At 41.8% G+C, this 22,190-nt stretch overlaps 1 protein-coding gene across 7 annotated transcripts in view; it reads left to right on the forward strand.

Annotated features, from left to right (window-relative positions):
* The first annotated feature begins 611 nt into the window (after nucleotides 1-611).
* Nucleotides 612-22,190, forward strand: part of daam2 (dishevelled associated activator of morphogenesis 2) — a 110,566-nt gene continuing 88,987 nt past the window's right edge. For 5 of the 7 annotated variants that reach the window (XM_025900709.1, XM_025900714.1, XM_025900712.1 and 2 more), the window contains exon 1: nucleotides 612-793. The gene's annotated coding sequence lies outside the window, so the exon portion shown is untranslated. Of the gene's footprint in view, nucleotides 794-18,712; nucleotides 18,787-22,190 lie in introns of those variants that run through there. The other 2 variants (XM_005477499.4, XM_025900711.1) reach the window with 2 other exon arrangements.

Consider the following 22,190-nt stretch of genomic DNA (forward strand, 5'->3'; position numbering starts at 1 on the left):
CACAGCAAGAAGGTTGTGGTTTTGACTCCAGCTGCAGATCCTTTTTTGTAGTCTTTGCAAGTTCTCTCTGAGAACTCTGGCTTCTCTAAAAAGATGCGTGCTTTTGGTTAATTGGTGATTCTAATGGTTGTTTTTCTCTCCGTGCTAGCCCTTCAGTTGACTGGGTCTTGCCCTATGACAACCCCCGACCCTGAGTTAGGCTAGCAGTTAAGATGAATGATAATCTAATCTATATGCTATTGTAAATCTACTTGGCAGTCTCCAGCTGAAACATTAAAATGATATGCCTAATGTCTACTTTTACGTTAAGGGCCTAAAGTATATTATCAGAGGTTTTTGTAGAGGAAAAGACTCCAATACACAACCTTTTCCAGGCTCTTGCACAGCCTGTGTTAGTTTTACATCTTTATGTTGTCCAGTTAGTATATATGGAGTTAAAAACAAAAATTTGAATTATACGATGCTATTGCATTTGTATTATTTTCGTGTAATGAGCAAGCTATGATTTCATGCGGTCGTGTTCACCTCTCACACACGCACACACCCACACGGATAGGCAGGCAGAGTGCGGTGACTTTAAGACAGGAGGCGTGGTGCTGCTGTTTTGACCGACTTGTCAGTGCCTTCACTCTCCACTATCATTCAGCTGAATGAACCTCCTCGTACAGTCAGCACAGCTCAGCGGCTCTCTGTTTATCCAGCCCGCTGTGATTTCTCTCCCATCTGCCCGCTGACAGCCACACGGGATTATTATTTCCGAGCAGCGACTGATTCTCCCCAACGCGTCTGCAAGGTAAGTTTACGTTTCCTCTGCCAGGCAGCCTGAGCTGAGCTGGAGGCTGGGATGGTTCTGCTTTCAGCAGCCGTGGAGGCAATCGGGGCCATCGGTTTGGATATATATTTATATATCAGAACCCCTGGATGTGGAAAAAGGGCATTTTGATGCTACAGTCTCTGCTGAGTAGGAGAGATTAGAGTTTAATTTTAAATGTGATCAAAGAACCATTGCTGTGGCTTTACCTGACTGCCCTTTTTTCCTGCTCAACATGCCAATTAGGATCCAGCACCTGATCTAAAGCCTGCTAGTTCGCCTGCATTAATATTAAAGGGAGAAAATGATTAATGGCTTCATTTATAACACATCACTGGTGCCATTAGGTGTATATCAGTGCATTTATATGCAGTTTTGCGCATGACAGCCAACCCCCACCTATTATCTTTGATCTGTTTGACGGTTTTCTCACAGTGATGTGATAATTTTGAAATAATAATGTCGCTCTGTATTATAATGATGGACTGCAGTGAGTTTTACACGATGCTCTATGCGTTTGACCTCGATATTATCCACCTATGCGTTCACTGGGCCACACGAGCGCTGATATTACTTCCTGTCTCCGCCTATAGAGGGCGCTGCGCCACCTCCACTGCTGTGTCATCACCCACACTGCAAAGAAAGAGCTTCTCATAAGAAGATCTGTTCAAATCAAGTGATTAAAAAAATGGAAAGGCATTTAGACTTGGAGCACAATTAAGACCTCTGATTTTTACCAAGTTATTATAATAAGTAAATTAAATGAAATGGAAAATAATTTCTGCTTTTTGCACCAGATTCAGACTCAAACCTGTCGGGGGACTCCTGTTGATCCATACTTCTTTGAGTGGATAGGAGTTCCCTTTCTCTTGGACTAAGTCTGGCTACACCAGCTGTTCAAGTTCATTAATTTATTATCTGTTAAATGTATTAATTTTGTAACATTTCGCCCTGTTTATTGCCCTAAACCTATTTATTTCTACATTTCTTTCAACATTTCTTTTCTCATTCAGAGTTATCTACCATTCAAACTATCATGTGATGGCCTCTTCACATACTTCTTCATTGATATGTTAGTGCAGAGATCGGCATGCCTTTTATTTTTGGTCCGTTTAATAGGATTTGTGAAGTAATGTGTTTAGTCTTGATTGCTGTCATTTTGTTTATCTTCCATACTGTTTTACATCCAGATGTGTAAAAACTTGACAACCTCTCCATCTCTAACAGAAATCAGGCCATTCAAATGACAGAAATTAATGTGAAGGATGGTGTATAAATGGGAAGTTTTTGTGAATCTTGCATTGCTATTGGAAAAAGAAAACTGCATTTTTATAATCAGGAGATTTAGGCATCCCTACTTCTTAATGGCCACACTGCTTGTCAGAGGCATCACGAGCTGTTTAATCCATCTGAACATCTGGCAGTGATGCAGCGTCGGCTGCTCCTGGCCAGTGGTTGAGGCTTTACAAGCACAGCACCATGCTAAGCACAAAATGATCCCCTCCTTCTCATCCTCCTCTGCCTCCTCTTTCTCCTCCTTACCCACATGGCTTAGCTTCATTCCTTCTTCCGGATCAAGATTGTGCTGCATCAAATAAAGCCACAGTGATCCCCAACTTTTTGGCCATGGTTCTGAGAAATAAAAAAGAGAAAAATGTGTGTGTGTGTGTGTGTGTGTGTGTGTGTATATATATAAAAAGGCCATTATTGGTGAAAGGATTGGGGTGGATTATGGCATAGAAATTACATTTTAATCAATGGTTAAGTAAGTGGCTTGGAGGATTTGTGCATGTAAAGCTGCTGAAGGATTTTTTTTAAACAATGTGTAATGCACATACGTCACAGGCAGCAATAGGCTGCCCGCTGAACCGACAGGCTTGTGTTAAAGGATGTCAGCGATGGATGGATTTATTCAAAAGTCCTGTCGCATATCTCTGAGCAGAGCTGAGCTTTTAATACACTATAAGCTCTTTCACAGGCATGCAAAAATTCACATATAAAGCATGAATATTTGTCCCGTTTAACCTTGAGTCAGACTAAGGAAGCAATTTTCCTGGAGTATTTTTGAGTCCACTGTTTTGACTGTAGTGCACAATCCTTGTCCAGCTACCTGTGTGTTTTTAGAGGAGGTAGGGAAGAAAAACACATGTGTAATCCAAGAGAAACAGGCCCGGTGGGCTGAGGTGCTCGGCTTCTGGCTGTGCCCCTGCTGACTGAGCAGAAGCTGGACTACTTTTGGATGTGTATGTTTGTTTCTGTGGCCAGAAGCATGAGTAGCAGCCTTGCTTAGCTTTGGGTGGTTGTGTGTGTTTTTACCTGGTATCTGAGTTGCCACAAAGCTGTGGACTGTGCCTGGTCTAAGCTAGGACTGTTTGCCAGCTGGGGAAAGACAGGACCATTGTTCCTGATGAGCAGTTGAGGGAGAAGCGTACTCTCTTCTAACACAGCCAGATGTTTTGGTTGGCTGTTTCTGCTCGTCCAGACTGTGAGGTGAGACTGTGGCAGTGAGGATGGGGCAGGAGCGAGCCTGTACTTGGTCATGGGAGAGCATGTCGCTTCTCTTTTCTGCAGCCTGCTGACTGATGATGTGCTTTGTCAGATGTTCAGACTCGATCCAAACTTTAAATAAATCACTGTGCAACAAGTGCTGATCATCTAATCATCTAGAAAGCAGCGACACCCCCTTGTGCACCCTTACAGTTCATCAACAAGTGTTCCAAGTCAATATATTTGTCCCTGTCTCCCCTCATAAAACTTTTCATTTTCCCTCTTTACTCGTCCCTCACCACTTACACACTGAATGGCTGCAGTGCATGCATTAGACCTTCTGCCAGTCTCTCTTTTTGTGTGGTGGAGAGGCAGCATGCTGACTTACTGTATCTGTGCAGAGTTTCTGGCGCAGGGCTAAGGAGTCTGGGAGTAATTAGCTGTGAGGTTATAATCCAATACCAGACACAGTTTTGGGTCTGTTGGATGCCCACCCGCCCCCTTCCTCTCCTTCCATTCCTCAGGCACAAGTGGTTATGAGACCCCTCTTCACTCCTCATCCTCCCATTTCCTACTTTACTAGACCTTCATTTATGAGTACATGTGAAAAAAGTGGAAGTGGTTTGATTCTGTGATTTGTTTTTACAGCAGGAGGTAACCAAATTTAATGTCATGAATACAGTACAGCCAAGGGTTTCTTCTTCTTCTTCTTTTTTAAAGGTTAGAGCTGTACATATGTCCAGAAACACTTTGAAATCCATGCAAGGACACATAAAATGTCCTCCTAGTAGAAAGTTGTGCAGTATCTATGCTTCCTGGAATTTCACACCAGTTCACTATTGAGTTATGCAGCCATCCATCACTACCTTAGGCTCTGCCTATGGTTCCTCTTGAGTTGTCCATATTGTAATCTAGATTAATGTTGGTGGCACAATCTAACCACATTCACTGCAGGTGTGTAGATGTCAGAAAAAGATGCCACACTCCGGTGTCGTCTTTTTTTCAGACTAGTTGATTAGCCTAAATTGAACTTCCTGGGACATACTTGCCTTCTTCCATTGTTTTTTGGGGGCTTTTTTTCACAAGGGACTTGATGAAGGTGACACATGAGTGTGCTGATGATGTGCTGATGTTGTTGGCAAACTTGCACTTTGGAGTGTTTTCCTCCTTAGCCAAACCCTTCTAGGTGCAAACAGTGCACACAGGTTTATACATGTTGTGTGGTCACCTTCACCAACAAAACGAAACCCAAGTTACACCCAAAAACTGCAGTCGTTTACTCGTATTACGTGCCACAGTTTGAAATAAATCAGCATGCTGTTTATATTACTCAAGTAGTTTAGAGCCCATCCAAATGACTGTGGCTGTGGTAAATGGTTATGGACAGTTAATGGATCCTGACCACCCTGTGTGTCTTTCACTGGACAAGCAACATCTACATCATCTCCAGAGAGATGTAGAGATGCAGAGTCTTTGCCATATCATACCACAGTAACTGCATTCATTTTACATTTAAATTATTACCTATATTATTTTAAAGATGATTTTGGGGGATTTTTGATAATAGGGTAGTGAAGACAGACAGGAAAGTGGGGGGAGAGAGAAAGGGAAGCTGCCCAGCAAAGGGCCACTGGTCAGACTCAAACCGATGCTGCTGCATTCTAGTCATGTGGCATATGGTCTCCTGCTCACCCACTGAGCTAAACCTACTCCACTATTTTGCATTATCTGTTTAAGTAAGCACCTTCTTCAGTGCAATTCTTTACTTTTCTGTCCTAGGTTTTGTTTATATATTTTTTTTGCTCATGTAACACTCTGTTTTTATTTTAATCCCAGTCATTTTTATTTAACAGCTCACTGAGCTCAGCAGAAAGCAAATGAGTGCATGAAAGTTGTCGGAATAAACTCAACTGGTACATCATAACGAGATTCAGTGCATGACCAAGCATGCACATTGTTATTCTGAAAGAACTTAAATAAGCATTGAAAAGTATAAGTAGATAAATGCATATGGATCTCTTGCACCATTTGAGATTCATTCTGTTTGAGAGACTCTTTAAGAGTACATGTCTCGTTGACTTCAGTCAAAAGCCTGATTTCATCTTTTCTAGTACAGCTCCTGGCCACAGAGGCCCAGTGTGCAGGACTTGTTGATGAGCGGTTGCAACAGGCTCTGGTCTGCTTCACCCATACAGTAGTGAGGTTGTTCTCTGCTGTTAAAAACCTAAGTTTAAAAGGAACTCCAGCATAGCAGGAATGCTCCCACTGTGCCAGAAACCATTGGCATTCGACCAACATTGGTGTAACCCGACTGTAAAGGAGAGCTATGATATGATCTTAATACACGTCAGTAATTTACTTTCTCTTTCTCTTCTGTGGATCCTTCTTGTGTTCTCTTTTAATTATTGTGGTTTGTATGTAAACCACTTTAAATGTATTTATAAGAGTTTACATACTTACAAAACCCCCCAGCTTGGCTTCATGTGTCAGACATCTTTGGAGGAGTCTTCACTGTCCAGTGGAATCAAACAGTGCAGGACATGTTTCTGCCTTCTGCTGTTCTTCCTCCTCCTTTTATGTCCTCCCCCTCAAGCTGCCACTAAAGTCTTAATTTCCTGTCATTCTCACTAACAACAGTCACAAGGTAGAAATGTGGAGTTACACAATCATGTGTTTATTAAATATGGAGGAGACGCTTCGCTTTCTTGACCGTTTTTTTTGCACATTGTGCCATTGCAAACTTGTTTTTGTGCACTAGCGCTGCTATAGTGTTTGTAGTGGAAACAGTAGCCTGCTGCCTTGACTACCTGATCAGACTTGCATGTTTCCACCACTGGTGTAAATTGAAGGCAATTTAAGTTTTGGTTTCACCATATGTTGTTGAGCCTCTACAGAGGGGAGTTTGTCACCACAATAAAGCTGGTATTTTGGGTGATTACCTATTCCATCATAGCAGGACAAAATTCAAAAGGAGCAGGTGCGTAGCGAAGATTGCCTCTTTAATGTTCTGAGGAATTATTTTGCCATGGGTGGGAGTGATTTAGCACTAGGGGTAATAGAGGTTGAGAATATCCCAATATTTCTTAACTTACTGACAATTCCCTCCCCCAAATACCTCTCCCTCCTTGGTCTCAATCTCCGTCCACATTACCCTGTCCCCCCCCTTCTGCCATCTAACTCAATGCTGTGGTTGTTTTTGGTCCACTGTCTCTATGTAGTCACAGGCAATTAGATCCCGTCAAAATAGGCTGCAAGAAGGCGGACTGAGACTCGGGCACCCAGACCTTTTGCTCCTGCCACTTACACTTGGCTAATATTACCCTGACCTGCCGAGAAAAGGCCAAATAGGTTTTGTCAGTAGATGGAACAGAAAGAAGGGGAGGGGTATGCACTTGGGACCTGTGCACGTGCTACCTCAGTGAACACAAAGCAGCTCTTTCACTGGGGATCTGGAGCACATATGGAATCATTTATCAAACCTCCAGTGCGTCAGCCCCACCATATTCTCTTGGCTGCAGGTCTCCCCTCACCTCTGCATCTCAGGTTCACTTTGCCTCTGAAATTATGTTGAAAAGTGGCGCCTGGAGATGTTCCTCCTTCGCTCTCCTTGGTAGTCCTTGGTAAACCATAAATACACTTTGATTTGCAGTGGCTCGCCATGTAAAGTCCTAAAAAGGTTGGCAAGCTAGCCTTGGCTTTCAAAGGCCAGAAAGAAAGCAAAATGCTTTAAAAATGACACATATGGAGTTTAATGTGGTATTTGTGTTGAAATATTGCTGGACATTTTTCGAGATTATTGACTGGTGAACTCCAGTTTTAAGTTAACACTGGTTAGTTTCTGTTGGTGCTGCAGGGGAGTTGAATGAGACATTGTGGCAAGGATCTCAGGAGCAGGCACATCTGCACATCTGCACATCCATGACCCGAATCGCCACATCCCAAAATTGCTCTATTGGATAGCAATCTGATGATTTTCAAGGCCACTTGAGTACAGTGAGCTCATTTTCATGTCAAAGAAACCGGTTTAAGATGATTTGAGATTTGTGACATGGCATGTAACAGTGCTGGATGCAGAAGATGAGTATATTGTAGTCATAAAGGGATGGATGTTGTTGGCAACAATACTCGCATGGTATGTGGTGTTTAAACAATGCTCGACTTGAACTAAAGGGCCGAAAATAGATCTCCCACACCATAAGATCACCACCAACAGCCTGAAGTACTAATTCCATGCAGGATAGATGGGGTCGACTTAACGATATCTGCATGCCTGAATGCATGTGATTAGCTGATTAGATATTTGCAGTTGAGCCAATGTATCTAATAAAGTGGCTGCCGAGTGTATATAGATCTCTTTCAAAGTGATGCATTTGTTCATGCCAATCTTAACTGATAGTGATAATTTTATCTTTGGGTTTTTCATTCAGGTTAAGGTTGTATGAACTCAGTTCAAGGTCTGTGCTAACCTTGAGTTAGGTTCACACACAGGGTTTGTTGGCTACTACTTGAATGAATTAGTATCCACTCTAAATTATAAGGACAGTATTTTAACAGTAACCCAATGCCAAAGTGACATCATCTCCAAGGATTGGGCTCTAAACTGCACAGCTGGGTGTAGATAACGGAGCAGCTTGGATGTTTATTTTTTTCCCTTTCTGCATTCCAGCTTCTTATTTATAATGGCTTTGATATCCAGCTCTGGGGGCTACTTCTATAAAAGGAAGTTTGAAGACTTTTACCGACCCACTCGAAAGGAGGCTTGCATGCCACATTTTCGCAAGATGTAACCTTTAGATTTTCATTAGAAAGTAGACATGAATCACACAGGAAAAGAATGTCGTGTTTGGCTTTGGACAAAGCCAGAAACCTAAAAAGTTATCAGCGCCCTGAGTCGGTTTCTGCTTTTGTGTCATCCAAGAGTGTCTTCAAAGTATTTAAAGTTGTGAATGTTTGAAGTTCGTGATTGTGATTGCCACACCTCTTCATATTGCAGGTCAAACTTATGGCTTTGTTGAAAATATACTCCGCAGAGTTTGATGATAGGTGACCTTTGACCTGTGACCTCATCCCACTGCTTCGCTTGCCCTTCAGGAAATTAATTTTGTTTACAAAGGCCTAGCCATTTTGTGCTTTAGATTGAATTTTCCTGTTGCATTGGATAGCTGAAGTTATCAATATCCACGTCTGTAGCTTTGTTTTGACTGAGCTGTAATGACAAAGTTAAACCCGTTCCTGTTTAAAATGGGAATATCCTCTGTTTTCAAGCTGAGCAGATTTGATCTCAGTGGCCAAAATGATGCTAAATCTCTTGGTCTAGATTGTCAGTCTTGAGTTTTTATCTTTATGCTGTTGATTCTCAAGTTCAAACGGTGCCTAAATTAGCCTAAACTTTTCAACGATAGCAATCCAGATGTCCTCTGTGGCTTGACACCCTGTTTAATGCGTAGCAGATGGTATTTGTAGTGGTGGATTGTGCTGAAAACAGATTACCTTAATGAGGTCATTTACCAGTGAACTGTGCAGAGGCGTGTCGAAGCCCTCTGGGTTTCTGAAATTTACTGAAGGTTACCTACAGGTTAAACATCCTTGGAATACTGTTGAGACCTCACTTGGATCACTGAATATTCTTTACAAAGCAGTGCATTCTCTTTGAGGGGCCTCTTTACAAGAGATATGGCCTAGCATGTACTTCTATGGGTTGTGTTATTGTAACCATCAGCTCTTTCCCTCCCTCCCTCTGTCTCCTTGGTGGACAGGGGTCCTTCTCGCTGCCCTGTGCGGCTCTGTTTGTGTTTGATTGTGGGAAAATTTCTCAACTGTCCGTGAGAGTCCCCCGCTCTCTGGACCGGCTTTTCCCTTGGGGAGGTGAGGGGGGGTCCTCTGTGCTCAGAGATGCTGAGCCCCACTACTCCTCCAGGACCCATCTTGCCTCAGCAGACCCTAGTGGTAGAAGTGGTGGCAGCATTCCTTTGCCCAGTTTTTAGATTCCCAAACTGGACTTATTTGCATGATCGTCAGGCTCAGCAGTAGGGTTTATCTTATCAGGTTTGGTGGATCCTTCAAGCTTTTCAGCACAGTGATGAAGAAGCCTGGTAAAAGAACTCACTGCCAAAAAATCACTCCAGATGGAGGCCTGAGATCGCGACGTGGATCTTGATGTGACACAGAGTTTTGAGAATGGGCCGGACTGTGGCGGGTTTACTTTGGCTACCCATGCAAAATATGTTCTGGCTCCAGGGTTGGATATTGAACCTGAAATATGTAAAGTTTATAGCTTGGAGGTTGCTGGGTTTTTTTGTTGTTTTTTTTTAAAAAGAGACTTTTCCTGGTTTGTGTACAGAATGTGTCATTTGGCTGGAGGAATTACCTCATTAAACTGAGTTTGTGGCTTTTTATATTTAGATTTTGAATTTCAGTTTTCATTTAATGCATTCAATTGCCGTTGGCAATGATTTGTTTCCACTTTTGCATATGGATAGTGATGCAGTTTTATTTTCACATTTGCTTTACGGGAAATCCCTGAAACACAGGTTTTGTGTATTTATTGTCATGGTGACATGCTTGTTATGTGTTTCGCTTGTGTGTGTGGCACTTTATATTGACCAACAACAACAAGATATGACAGGCTGTCAGATAGCCAAGCCTCCTACCCTAATCCTCAATTCAATTTAGTCTACTGTAATTCACTTTGCTAGTGTGACAAATGAGCTTTATTGAAGTGATCTAAGGCTGGAGCATCTTAACAAGATTTAAGAAGTAGCTGAATCACATTTACCCCTCTTGTTTTCCCCCTCTGATCCATCTGAATAATTCTTATCCTATCCTCACCTGCAGCGTTTGGAAGCCATAAGCCTATAAATAGTCTGACCTGAGGAAAAAATATGGTTCAGAGATACAGTATCAGACCAAACCTCCCCTGTGATGTCACTTTGTTTAAAACTAAAGGCCATTACTAAACAGTAAAACGTTTTATAAGCTCAACGCCATCATAAATCTCGGGGAGAGTCTTGGATTACTAAATTTGGCTTCTGTATTTTCCCATGCATTTCTTTCTAATCATGTAACGACTTTATGGTGCACTTCAAAGCTCCTAAGCAGAATAGAAAGCTGTGACAGGCACTTTTACTGTGCTCTACAGCCTCTATCCCAGGCCCTAATGCATCATCCAAGCTAACTGCCATCTTATTGTGTTTGAGCTCTGAGATAGATGAGCAGATGCAGTCAAGGATCCAAGAACAGTTTTGTCCCTTTGCTACTGAGTAACTAAACAGACAAACAGAATCCGAACAGTGGACCTGAGCCATAGATCCTTCATCCCCGGCGAGTTCTTTTCAAAAACTCTTTTTCGCCAAGTGACAAACCGCGTGGTTGGCAACAACTAAAGCATTCAGAGGAGGAATGAATGGGGTTCTGTCTCTGGAGAGGCCTGTTGAAATGGGGTCTTTTGCTTTTATCCCTCCGGAGAACAGATTGATCTCGCGCAGGTTTGCGCTGGCACTGCACTTCAAATGGACTGTGGAAAGGCAGGAAGGCAGGACGTTTATTTGTGCTGTGTTATAAACTGTGTCCTTTTTCCAGATTTTAAGATTTTGTGGGTGTTCTCCATCGTCTGAAAACACTACCAGGCCATCGCTCGCTCCCCGCACTTATGTTATTCTTAAATTCACCTGTAACTCTAACCCAGACTTTCCCTCTCAACCTGCTCTGTGGTGTTTTCCATGTGTGCTTGCCATAAGTGACAACAGCATCCTCTTCTCATCTACTCTGCTTCGTCCATACTGATGAAAAACACAGGTACTCGTGTAGACTCTGGGTCCTGTTTTATAGTTGTGCAGATGGAGAGGAAGCCTCTTAAAACAGATGTCATCCTCCTCTGATATACGCTCCATCACTCCCCTGTGGTAAAAATCACATGTGGACATCAGGTGACCCTCTTTGTGCCGTTCACTCTGTGAGTAAGATACTCCCTTCCTCTTCATGCACCTCCTCGTCTTCCTCCTTTGCAGAGAGTGTGCTGGTTTTCTTCTCCTTCCACTTATGTAAACTAGGAGGTTGTCTGCCATCAGCATTCAGGAAGTGTGGGGATAAACAAACGACAGAAGCCAGTAGGAAAATCTCAGATGACCCAAGAGTGTCTTAGTAACTGTGAAGAGGAGGTTATTTTTGGTTAGTGACTGATTCAGCCACAACATTAAAACCACTGTCAGGGGAAGTGAATAATATCAGTCATCCCATTATGATGAAATGTTCTGCTGGGAAACCTACAGTCGCGGTTACTACTTTGCCATGTACTAACCACCTGAATGTTGTGACGGACCAAGCCAACTTGTTTGTGCACTTGTGAGATTGCATGGTTTGGAAAAATGACACTGTGATGTCCTGACATTGAACATTTAGTCATTATAACTATGTTCACTCCCATGTTTGAAGTTCTTTAGTCGTGTGGTTTTGTAGCTCTGTGTGGTGTTTTTGCTTTCCACACATCTGCTCCAACTGGTGGCCATTAGGGTTGAGAGACTTTTAGTATTATTTTCCTGTTCTTTTTTACCACCACAGGTTATTTTGAATGTTTCAATAAACAGTGGCAATGTGGAAGTCCCCATTTCCTTGTCTGACAAACTAAGTAACATGCTAACATGTAGCATATGTAGGTAAGCTAGCTGTATTTTTAGGTTTTCGACCAATGTAAACACACATTACAGGTATCTTTCATTTGCTGAATTTTGGTCCATCATAATGTAGGTTTGTCCGATTTGAGGGTGTTTTCTCACACCTGTGCTGCGTCCATTTAAATTAAAAGTAAATTTTCCTACTTCGCACTCGGGTGTGGAACCAACCAGACAGAGACTCGCTAGTTTGTTTATGGTGAGATCCGACCTCATACTGACCAGATGATGTTGCAAGTTTGAGCTGAATGTCTTCCTGTAGCCAGGTATGCTTTGCATGCTGGGATGGAACAGGGTACCATAGACTAGCCCATACAGTTTTGGCTGAAGTATTTCCCAGATAAATGCAAATGTTAGGAATATATCAATTAGGTCCTGTATTTGCTTTTGTTGCTCCAATCACAGACTACACAAAACAGTTTTTTGTACCAGACAGTAAACACATACACTTGGACACTTCAACATGCGAGTCAGTGGAGCGCCACTCAGTTTTGGAGCCAGCTTCAAGTGGCCGTTAGAGGACCTGCACTGTCTCATGACGTTTTAATTCAGCCCTGGATGTTTCAACAGCCTTCTGCCTTTATATTAGCAAGTGCTAATTATTAAATGTTTGTAAAATTTGAATGTTGTCCAACCATTGTGTCCGTAATGGTGCGCCTTTTTAAAAGCAGTTTTGAAAACACGAGAATTTATGTGAGAGAGACGCAGACCCAGAATGCTAAAAGCTCTTGCAAATGTACGCGTGTGTGTGCACACATGTGTTGAAGGGTCCAGGCTGTCAGCAGTGGAGTGATGGAGAGATAACCCATAAGCCAGTGCTCTGTGTGCCAAGCCATCTGACTCAGTGCAGGAGTTGGCCTGCATTAAAGCTACTGGAGGCTGATATATTTTCTCTCTGTCGCTCTCTCTTCCTGCAGAAGCTTAGATGGGCTGCCCATTTTCAAAGTCTTACAGCCTGTATTATTTCTTCAGGCAGTGATCCATCTAGAAAATGGCTTCTTAAAGTCCAGTCAGCTTCATCCTCTTCTTTACCTCCTCACTGGTCACATGGTCCAGGAGCCACAGGGATTAACTGTGCCCTGTAAAGAGGAGACTCATATTGTGATTATCAGAAGGAGAGAGGGAGGTGAAGAAGGGGAATAGGGATGCTACTGGACTGTAACCATGCCCTTGACTCTTTTGGGGTTGAAACTAGTAGCAGGGGGTGGATTAAAGGTATTACTCTGACAACCTGGACAACTGGTGCAGACATAAATGCTGCTATATCAACCCATGCACACATCACTGCCCTCACAACCCCCAGCACCCACCCTGCTGTGCTGACAGACAAAATCCCCAAAGTGCACAACTAACTGTGAGTGACCGTGACTATTTCAGCAGTACGGAGATTAGCTTTAAAGAATATAGATGCAACATTTGTAAGTTGATTTTTAGTGGCTGTGGGAGGAAGGATATTTTAGACAAAACCTGCACTGTTTTTGCTGAAATATTTCCAGAACAACGATTCACATTAAATTAGTGAGAATTAAATGGGATTTTCCAGTTGACCTGAGGGAGGTGGGTGGGTTTTGAACCTCCTAATTGAAAAAAAAAAAAATAGGACTGATGTTCCTGTAATTGTGAATAATCTGTAGTGCAGGAAAAGTGTGCTGTCTCAACTTCATGCTCAAAGATGAAAGAATTGGAATAATAAATATATTTTATGTTGATACTTTTGTTATTTTTCACCTAATTTTCTCCCTCGCTCACTTTTCCAGTCCTTGGATGCCTGCCTCTCTTGTGCTGTGCCCTCATTTGCTGCCAGGTTTCCTTGACAACAAGCTGCAATACATAAACTGGGCTGCGTTCAGGGAACGTAGCACTGCAAAACAGAAAGTCGTTCTTGTTATCTCTCATCCCTTGCATGGTGCTCCAATGGTCCTCAGCTAGGAGCAGGAATCTCACAAGCAAATGGATTGTTTTTCAGTTTACATCATTTTAAATCAGAGAGAACAAAATCTTCATCCACTCATTTTTTTTCATTCAGTGAGATGATGCACTTGAACATAGTTTCAATACAGAGCATGAAGCTGATGGGCTGCATACAGAGTTTAATTTTATTGCTAATTTTCAATCCTACATTTTATGGTCTTCAAACTCATAAAAAAGAACACACTCTGGATAGAAAACTTCTATAAATACAAAATAACAAAATTACAATGAATAATGTCTGAACAACAATTTCTGCAAATGCTGAGGAGAGGATGAAAGGTAAAAAATAAGTGAGGAAAAAAACAGTAGTGTATTATATATTAATTTTTAATTGAAACAAAATAACTAATACATCACTAATGTTACTTAATTACTCACTAGAGTAATTTGTTACATTACATTTGCATTACTCCACAACATAATATAACAATATAAAACTTAGGATACAGTCTCACACATGAAGACATGCTCAAGATTTCTTTCTTCACACTTCACACCTGATGGCTCATCACTTCCTTTGTTACCTGTTGAAGGCCCTGGCTCTTAGCTGGGGTGAGCATACGCTCAGCTTTAACATCAGTCTGGGTTCTTCAGTAGCTTTGTGTTTGCACGATGTCTTTGCATGTTTTGCAGAGTTCTGGCTGGGCACAGTTTGCACTTTGTCGTCACTTTCTTTCCTGCAATAAAAATGACAGCAATATTTATATCTCCACTCTGCAAGAGTTGTGCAGCAGACTGCTCGAGTACTCTCCTTCCTGCACACGTACGGAATCAGGTGATTGTAGTGCAAGCTTGCAGGAAAAAAGGTGTGTTTGATTTTTTTTTTCTATTCACCCATATTGATGCAAGTAACAACATAATTGCTTACTGTAATATGATTAGTGAACTTTATACAGCAATGTGTTAAACTGTTACAAAAGAGAAAAGTTTGGGGTCACTTAGAAATGCCCCTGTCAGACTTCTGGTAATTTCTAAGAGAAGGAGTTCTTTTATGTCTCAGAAGAATTTTGTTTGTAGCCATCTGGCTTCTTAATCAGCACAACAGTTTTTAATTGTTCCAATATAATCTTCCTACTGATCAACTGATAAACTCATATTAGTAAACACAACATGCTATTGAAATATAGGATTTATACTTGCTGAAAATGCTAATGGAACTGCGTTGAAAGCATAAAGTGACCCAAACTTCTGAGTGGTGTTGTACATGAATGAACACACACACATACACCCACCGTACCTGACGTGACCTTGCTTTCCTGACATTCCTTCCAAGGTCTGGGGAAGAGGAAAGGTATCTGCTGATTGGAGGTCTGGCCCATGAAACTGAATGGATGGAAGAAGCCCTGCTGTGATTCATTTGCACACACAAACTCTGTTAGAGCGCCACTGACAAAGTATTAAAACAGGCGGTGAACATAAATCTGTCTGAATTCGTTTGGCTACTGGTCAGTGCTGTGCAGTACATTTCCCAGACTTGCCTTCTCTTCCTTTTAATCTTCATTAGAAGCAAACCTTCGGACATGATGGTGCATCAGTTAGTTTTACTGTAGTGCATTTTTAGCTGTGGTGTTAGACATTGCAAACACCTCTCTGGCTTGCGTTCCCTTTTTCACAATTGTTTCCTATAGAACTAGAACACTAGGCCAAAGCCTAAGCTCTCCCACAGAAAAAGCCTTTAAACAGGAGGCTGTTGACAGGTGAAGTCCTTTACTCCCCCCCTTCATTGATCGACTCCATCCTTCCTCTCATTACATTCTCAACAATCAATGCTCATAATTATTGAAATGGCTCCTTTGGACTGTGTTTTTAAAAGGTCACCGAGTTCTCTTATATCACACCCTGCATCGCACTGAGCGGGCAACTTGAGGTCTGAGTGCTCCACAGTGACCACCATAATAATGCCAGTTCTCACTACACGTCCTGCTGCCGTGGAAAGAAAAGAAAAGTCAGACTCATTGTTCTGTGAAGGAAACTCAGATGCAAGGAGAGGAAAGGCTGCAGGGGAAGAAGTACTGACCCACATTTTTGCTACAGCGTGCAATGGGATTCGAGGCCCAACCTGACCGTTTAACTTTAATAGCACGTAATCGGAACAATGTGTGTTGATTGTATGCCGCCGGAGCAGATTAACCCAGATTTGTACTGCAGGGGTCAAGGGTTTGGGTTTTTTTGTTTTCCCCAGTAGGTTTTCATCCCATCGGTGCCTGTGACTCAGACACCTGTATATTGTGTGAGAACTTCTCTTTACTTATAACTTGAACCCATATATCTGCAGTGATATACACTAAGGAATGAGTGAGGAAACATCTGGTTTGAATTTAAATAAATACAGTGACTTGGTGATGACTATAGTTTGTCAGTGTTGGTGGATGCTACATATGACTAAAGTGAGGATGGGCCTGACGCTCAGGGAGCTTAGATCTGATGAACACTTCTGATTGTGTTCATCATTTCTGTAACTGAAGGCAATTTAACAGTGAAGGAAAAATCCCTATAAGAACTTGTATCAAAACTAGCAGAAATAGTGCTTGCAGCATTGGTGGTGTATTGGAGAATCCGCCATCAATACCTTGGAGTGCATGTGTGTCCACTCCAAGGTCAGAGGTGCAGAGAGACCTCGGACTGCAGGATTTCCTTTTGGTATCTCTACGTGAAGACCTGTCATAGGTGACACCTCGGCACCAGTTGCTCGGGATTGTTGGGAAAAAGTCTATTTTCCCAGTGGTAGGTAAGTAGCTGGTGGAAGTAGTTGGCAGTTGCTAGGTCAAACTGGTCACAAAGAAGTATGTGGTACTGCTCAGCAAACCTTGTAATTGGTTTTCAGATTTCTGAGGTCACCCATTGTTTGCATGGAAGATGATGACTTGTGTGCAAGCACTCATTAAGTACTAAAGTAAAGTTGTGCCCTTTGAAACATGTTGGTTGCACCAGTAAGGCCACTTGGAAAGTTATCAGACTTTTTTGAAACACATTATAAACTGTGAAAAGCTTGAAACTATTTAAAAACTTGCCAAGTGCAGTGCAGAAAATTTGGACATTCAAGTTGTACTTAATACAGTATGTGGCATCAAAGAGTTGGTAAGGTAGTGTAACTTTGAGTTAGTGTAAAGATTGAAACTTGAAAGCTCTGTCCCAACCAACTTTAACATGAAAATGGCTGGTTGTAGACTTGTAATTCCAACATGGATTAAAAGGGTTTGTGAGGTGATCCATCAAGCATGTATTTAGAACCATCCTGATCCCTTTAGCTGGGATTTACACCAAATAAACGCCCTTGGTGAGGATTTGTTGTTGAACATACAGGTGAAACAATATAGGTTAGAAAGAAATTAAACACTAAAGCCATCATTTCTTTGTTCTGTCGAATATGGAACCTGTTAGAATAGAAGAACTGCCTCTATTGAAATGTATGAAAGGACTGCATATTCTTCAGACTGAACGTGGTCTCATTTTTTGTTTTTTGTTTTTTTTCAAGCAAAAGGAATGAATTTAATCACTGGAAAGTCCTAATCAGCGTCTATGTGTAGAGTGGGCAGATTACAGCTGATGAGCATTGTAGGGAAAGACTTGTTTGTTAGCTTGATTTCATAAGCATGGCGGGTGTTTGGGTGTGTGTTTGTGTACACTTTTAGCTGCAGAACATAAAGCACGCAGTGCTCGATGGTAAGCATGTGTTACTGAGAGACCAGATGGATTTCATGGGCACATGGGGCTGTGCGTGTGTCTTCTGCTACAGGAGCTACCCCGGGCTCAGCTGGCTTTAATCAACACAATCATTTGGCCCTCGTGCGGGCAGTCGGTGCACGTTGGAGCCCCTCAGCAACACTCCCTTTCACCTCTGCTCTCTCAACATCCCTCTGCACCACATGGTGTGATAGCATATATATTTACATTGTCTCTCTTGTGCACACAGCAGTAAGAAGATACACATGCGCGATTCTACACTCATTCTCACTCTGTTCATTCACTCAATCCAAACACCTGCACGGCTTGTAGTCTATACTCAGCTCCAGGGATAATCAGAGGTTATTATAACTTTACGGAATCACTCATAATTTGTGCATGTTATAACCATCTAGGAAAAAATGCTGAATTATTATGAAATTATTAGGAAGTTGGAGCAAAACTGAGTGCATCCTGTAAGACAAGTAAAGCCATAATATTATTGCTATTATACTCCTACAAAGCTTACACACATACCACATGATGTGACCACACAGTATTAAGATGTATCCATAATTTAGTTATTATGCTGCTACGCCTTATTAACTCCTGACCATAAGTTATTGATCCTGTAATTTTTTCCACCCACCAGATGATAGCCGTGACGCACCAAGATCAAATGTCGGTGTCTCAGGATAACTAATAATAATTAATACTGATGTGTAATAAACAATTTTGGATTGCTGTTTCCTATTTAATGGGCTATTTGGGATTTTTGTGGTTGAACACTGATTTGGATGTTGAATACTGGCTGGAGTTTTGAAGCTTCAGTATGTTGCTTAATCAGGCTTAATAGTAGATTCAGTGATTCATTACTATAGAAACAAATGACCAATTCAACTGTTTATAGGTTTCAGCTTGTACCAGATTTTAATGTTCTAGGCTGCATAGCACAGTACTGAGAGGGTATGTAGGGTGAGACTTTTATTCTGCAGCCACAATATGTCTTTGTCCGCTGTTACATAGATGGGAAAGAATGGAGTGAGAAATTAAGATTGGGTTTTTATCATTTTAGCCTGGGTGTAATCTCCTCTCACTTGTTTGTATATGTCTCATAGCTTCCTGCGGACAGGGCTGAGTGTTGCTTATCAGCCGAAGCACCAGGACAGTCCCGACCCAGCCCTGAAGGTATGCATCTCAAGGACCCTTTGCCTCGGTATCTAAACCGCTAAAGGATGTAACCCACTGGACAACAGTGTAATCCATGTGACCGTACGCTGCAGGATAACTTTTACGGCACCCCCTCTCAGCTGGGGGACAGGATGTTGCAAAGGAAGAGCTGCTTGATTTAGGGGGGGGAAGTAAATCAGTGTTACAACATGTCCGACCCTTCCCACCATATAAGAGGCAGCTGGACAGGGAGAGTCACTGTGTGGCTGGATGGAGCATGAGGCACGTGTGGTTCACTGACGCTATATAGTTCTCCACACAGACCTGTTGGATGCTTGTGGAGAAAAATCCTTAAAATCTGGTGCGTGCTTGCAAACTTTAATCCTCATCTGTCCATGGATGTGTTGACAGGTGTTCTGCTGCCTCTTAAATTTGCTGTTGCTTCTTGTTTTCTAAAACATTAAGACGTGATAACCACTGTTATTTGCGTTGGAATGAACAGTGGCTCAGAACAGACTGTTCTAACTTACTGTAGTGATAAACAGGAAGTGTTTGTTATTACTCTCTTATCCCGGGAGAGCTCGGAAGATGGTTTCACTGTGGTATAGTGCAACACCCAGCTGGGGCGTCATTCCAAGCATTACATTAAGTAAGACTGAGAGAAAAAGTTTTAAAAATGTCATTTATTCTCAGCAGCGGATCTCGGAGTAAACTGTGGCTTTAGCTTTGTTGGAGCCGTCATGGCGAGCCCAGACCAAAGGCTTTGAGAGTAAAATTGGTGGGCTATTTTTAGGCAACCCACTTCCTATGGTTTGTGATTAAAATCTTTAGAGAGAGGATGGAACTTTATTTGCTTGGTCACTTTGGCTTCAAAGGTTTGGTCAGTTGTTGCTTTTGCTGTCACAGCATGATGCAAGTGCATAATTACAGCAGTATTTGATTTATGCGTGCACCAATCATTGCAGATCCTTGGGCACAACCTATCATTAGCTAATTAAAACATGGAAGCATGCTTTCTGTTTGTTTGAAGCGCTAACGTGATCACTGCCACCTTCGGTCCAATGCAACGTGACCTTGGCTGATCAGACAGCACTGTCTGTGTCCAGTGCTGCCGGTGGGTTCAAAGAGTTCCCCAGCCTTAACTAGAGGTGAAGGGTCAAGGAAAAAGGGTATGAGGCCTCGGATGCAGACACGCACCTGTTCACAAGGGGCCTCTGTTAGGCGAACAGATGACTCCCAGATGTTTTTATCCAGACACTATGACAGTCGTGACCATGTATGTCTGTGGGGTCAACCCCTTAAACTGCACTGTTTAGAATTGGACTTATGGTTTCATTCACATGACTCTGACATTCACCGCCATACATGGGCCTGTGCAGAACGTTTGAAGGGTGTAAAAGCCTTGATTTATGTTGCTTTGAATGGATACTAAGAAGTGACATTAAGGCACCTGGAACAGCTCAGGTGAAGGTATTAGTTTTGGGTTCAGTGAGTGGTCAGATTTGTGCTTTTTTTTTAATTTTTATGAATGGCAGGATAAGGAATTTTGATAAATTGTAATGTCATACAGCCACAGGAGGAAAGCCCCATGTTGCCAATATAACAGCAAGAGGAACATATAAAATTTGATTTTAAATGGAAGCATCTGGAAAAAGAGCAAAGGCCTTTCTTGTCTTCTTTTGTCATTATTTTTTACTGACAGCCTCTATTCTCACTTTTACAGTTCACACACCTGGACTCATTTTGGCAAAAAAGAGCTGTGAGAAGTGAAGCCGCCTTAAAAGCATGACCTTTTATGCATCTTTATATTTTCCATCTCATATTTCTAAAATTGAAGAGATTTGCTTCTACTGATATGGACTCTTCTAAGCTGATGTTTGGCACCAAATACTAAAAAGTAATAATATAAGCAAGTTGCTTAGATGGACTGTACATCCTTCCAGGTAAGAGAGGGGGTAGAAGTCTTTTCTGGTTTCTGCTAACATATACTTGAAACACAGTCACGTAAAAGCACATTAGGGTTAGCAGATGTGTTTTTTAAACTAAATCTTTCCGTAGTGAACCGTATTTCACGTAGAGACTTCCAATGTTAACCTGGAAACTTTGCAAGCTTGTTATATAAAGATGTCACAAGATGTGCGACTTATTGCAATATCTGATACATGCCTTCAGCAACCTTCAGGCTATTGATTGTGGCGTGAAACCAATCATTTGCTTTGGGGGGAACAAAGTGTTGGTTGCACACTGACGTCAGTGTGAGAGGGGCTAGAAATTCACAGATGGTTTGCAAATAGATGTCTCCCATGTTTTTTACCCAAACTTCAACATCTAAAGTCTTGGTCACACCTAGAAACTAGTTTTCAACACCAGATGGTAGGGGAAAAAGTGCATTTGCAAAGAGGTTGGTAAGTGGTTGCTGGAAGTTGCAAAAATTATAGACTGCCAGGGGGTAAATGGCTGGTCTAAATCTGTGAGACTGGGGCTTAACATCCTGCCCATCATAGGAATTGGATAAAGTAGAAATAGCAAGGCTAATGATCTCACTACTCAAAAGGTACATCCCTCTTGTTATCAGAATGTCCATGGCTCCAGGAGTTCTACTTCTTCTCTGGTCCAGTTAGCAGTGTCCTTTCTATCCTTGGTTAGTTTGATTTAAATTTGAGACAAAACAAATAGAATTATACAAAAAACCCCCAAAATATTAATTAAAAATTAAATAAGTAAAAGGGAAAAAAATTAAATGCAAAAAGTGAATGAACCTACCAGCTTAAATTCTCGTATTTCCAGAGAAAACAGCTGAAATTAGTAACCAGTCAAGAAGAAGAAACACGCCATTGGCGCATTTCTTTATGGTTCCACTATGACATTAATTTATAAGTTATTCAAAGTCCAGTAGTGACGGCCTTCATGCCCAGAGATCAAGGTATTACATCATTGGTTAACATGATGAAGCTGTCATGAGTCAGTCAGTGGAAAGCTAGACCATTGTCTAAACATGACAGCATGTAGCTGGCACATATCCAAGCAGACACTAGAGCCACTGTGGAAGCAGGCAGTTGGTTGACCTTTGACCCTGCCCAGTCTGCCTTTTAAACAAAAGAGCCATTCAGATACAGACTGCTTTTGCAGAACACAGAGGGGGAAAAAAGCACTTGGTACAAATGAGAGGTAATTGTGTTGAAAAGCGTGTTTACGCTCATTTGAAGTTGGTAAAAGCAGGTGGATTGTCAAACATTTGTGATGGAAAGCCACAAAGAGTCGAGCTAGAAGAAGAAAGCATGAATTCATGCAACAGGGATATAAATAATAAGAGCAGGAAAAAATGTCACCATAAAAACAAAGTGAGTTAAATTAGATTTATGGTTGACTGCTTTGCTGTGATTAGGTTGCTTTTGTGCAGAGGCTTTTGAAAGATGGATAGT

The sequence above is a fragment of the Oreochromis niloticus genome, linkage group LG19 (genome assembly GCF_001858045.2).
Source record: "Oreochromis niloticus isolate F11D_XX linkage group LG19, O_niloticus_UMD_NMBU, whole genome shotgun sequence".
Taxonomy (NCBI): domain Eukaryota; kingdom Metazoa; phylum Chordata; class Actinopteri; order Cichliformes; family Cichlidae; genus Oreochromis; species Oreochromis niloticus.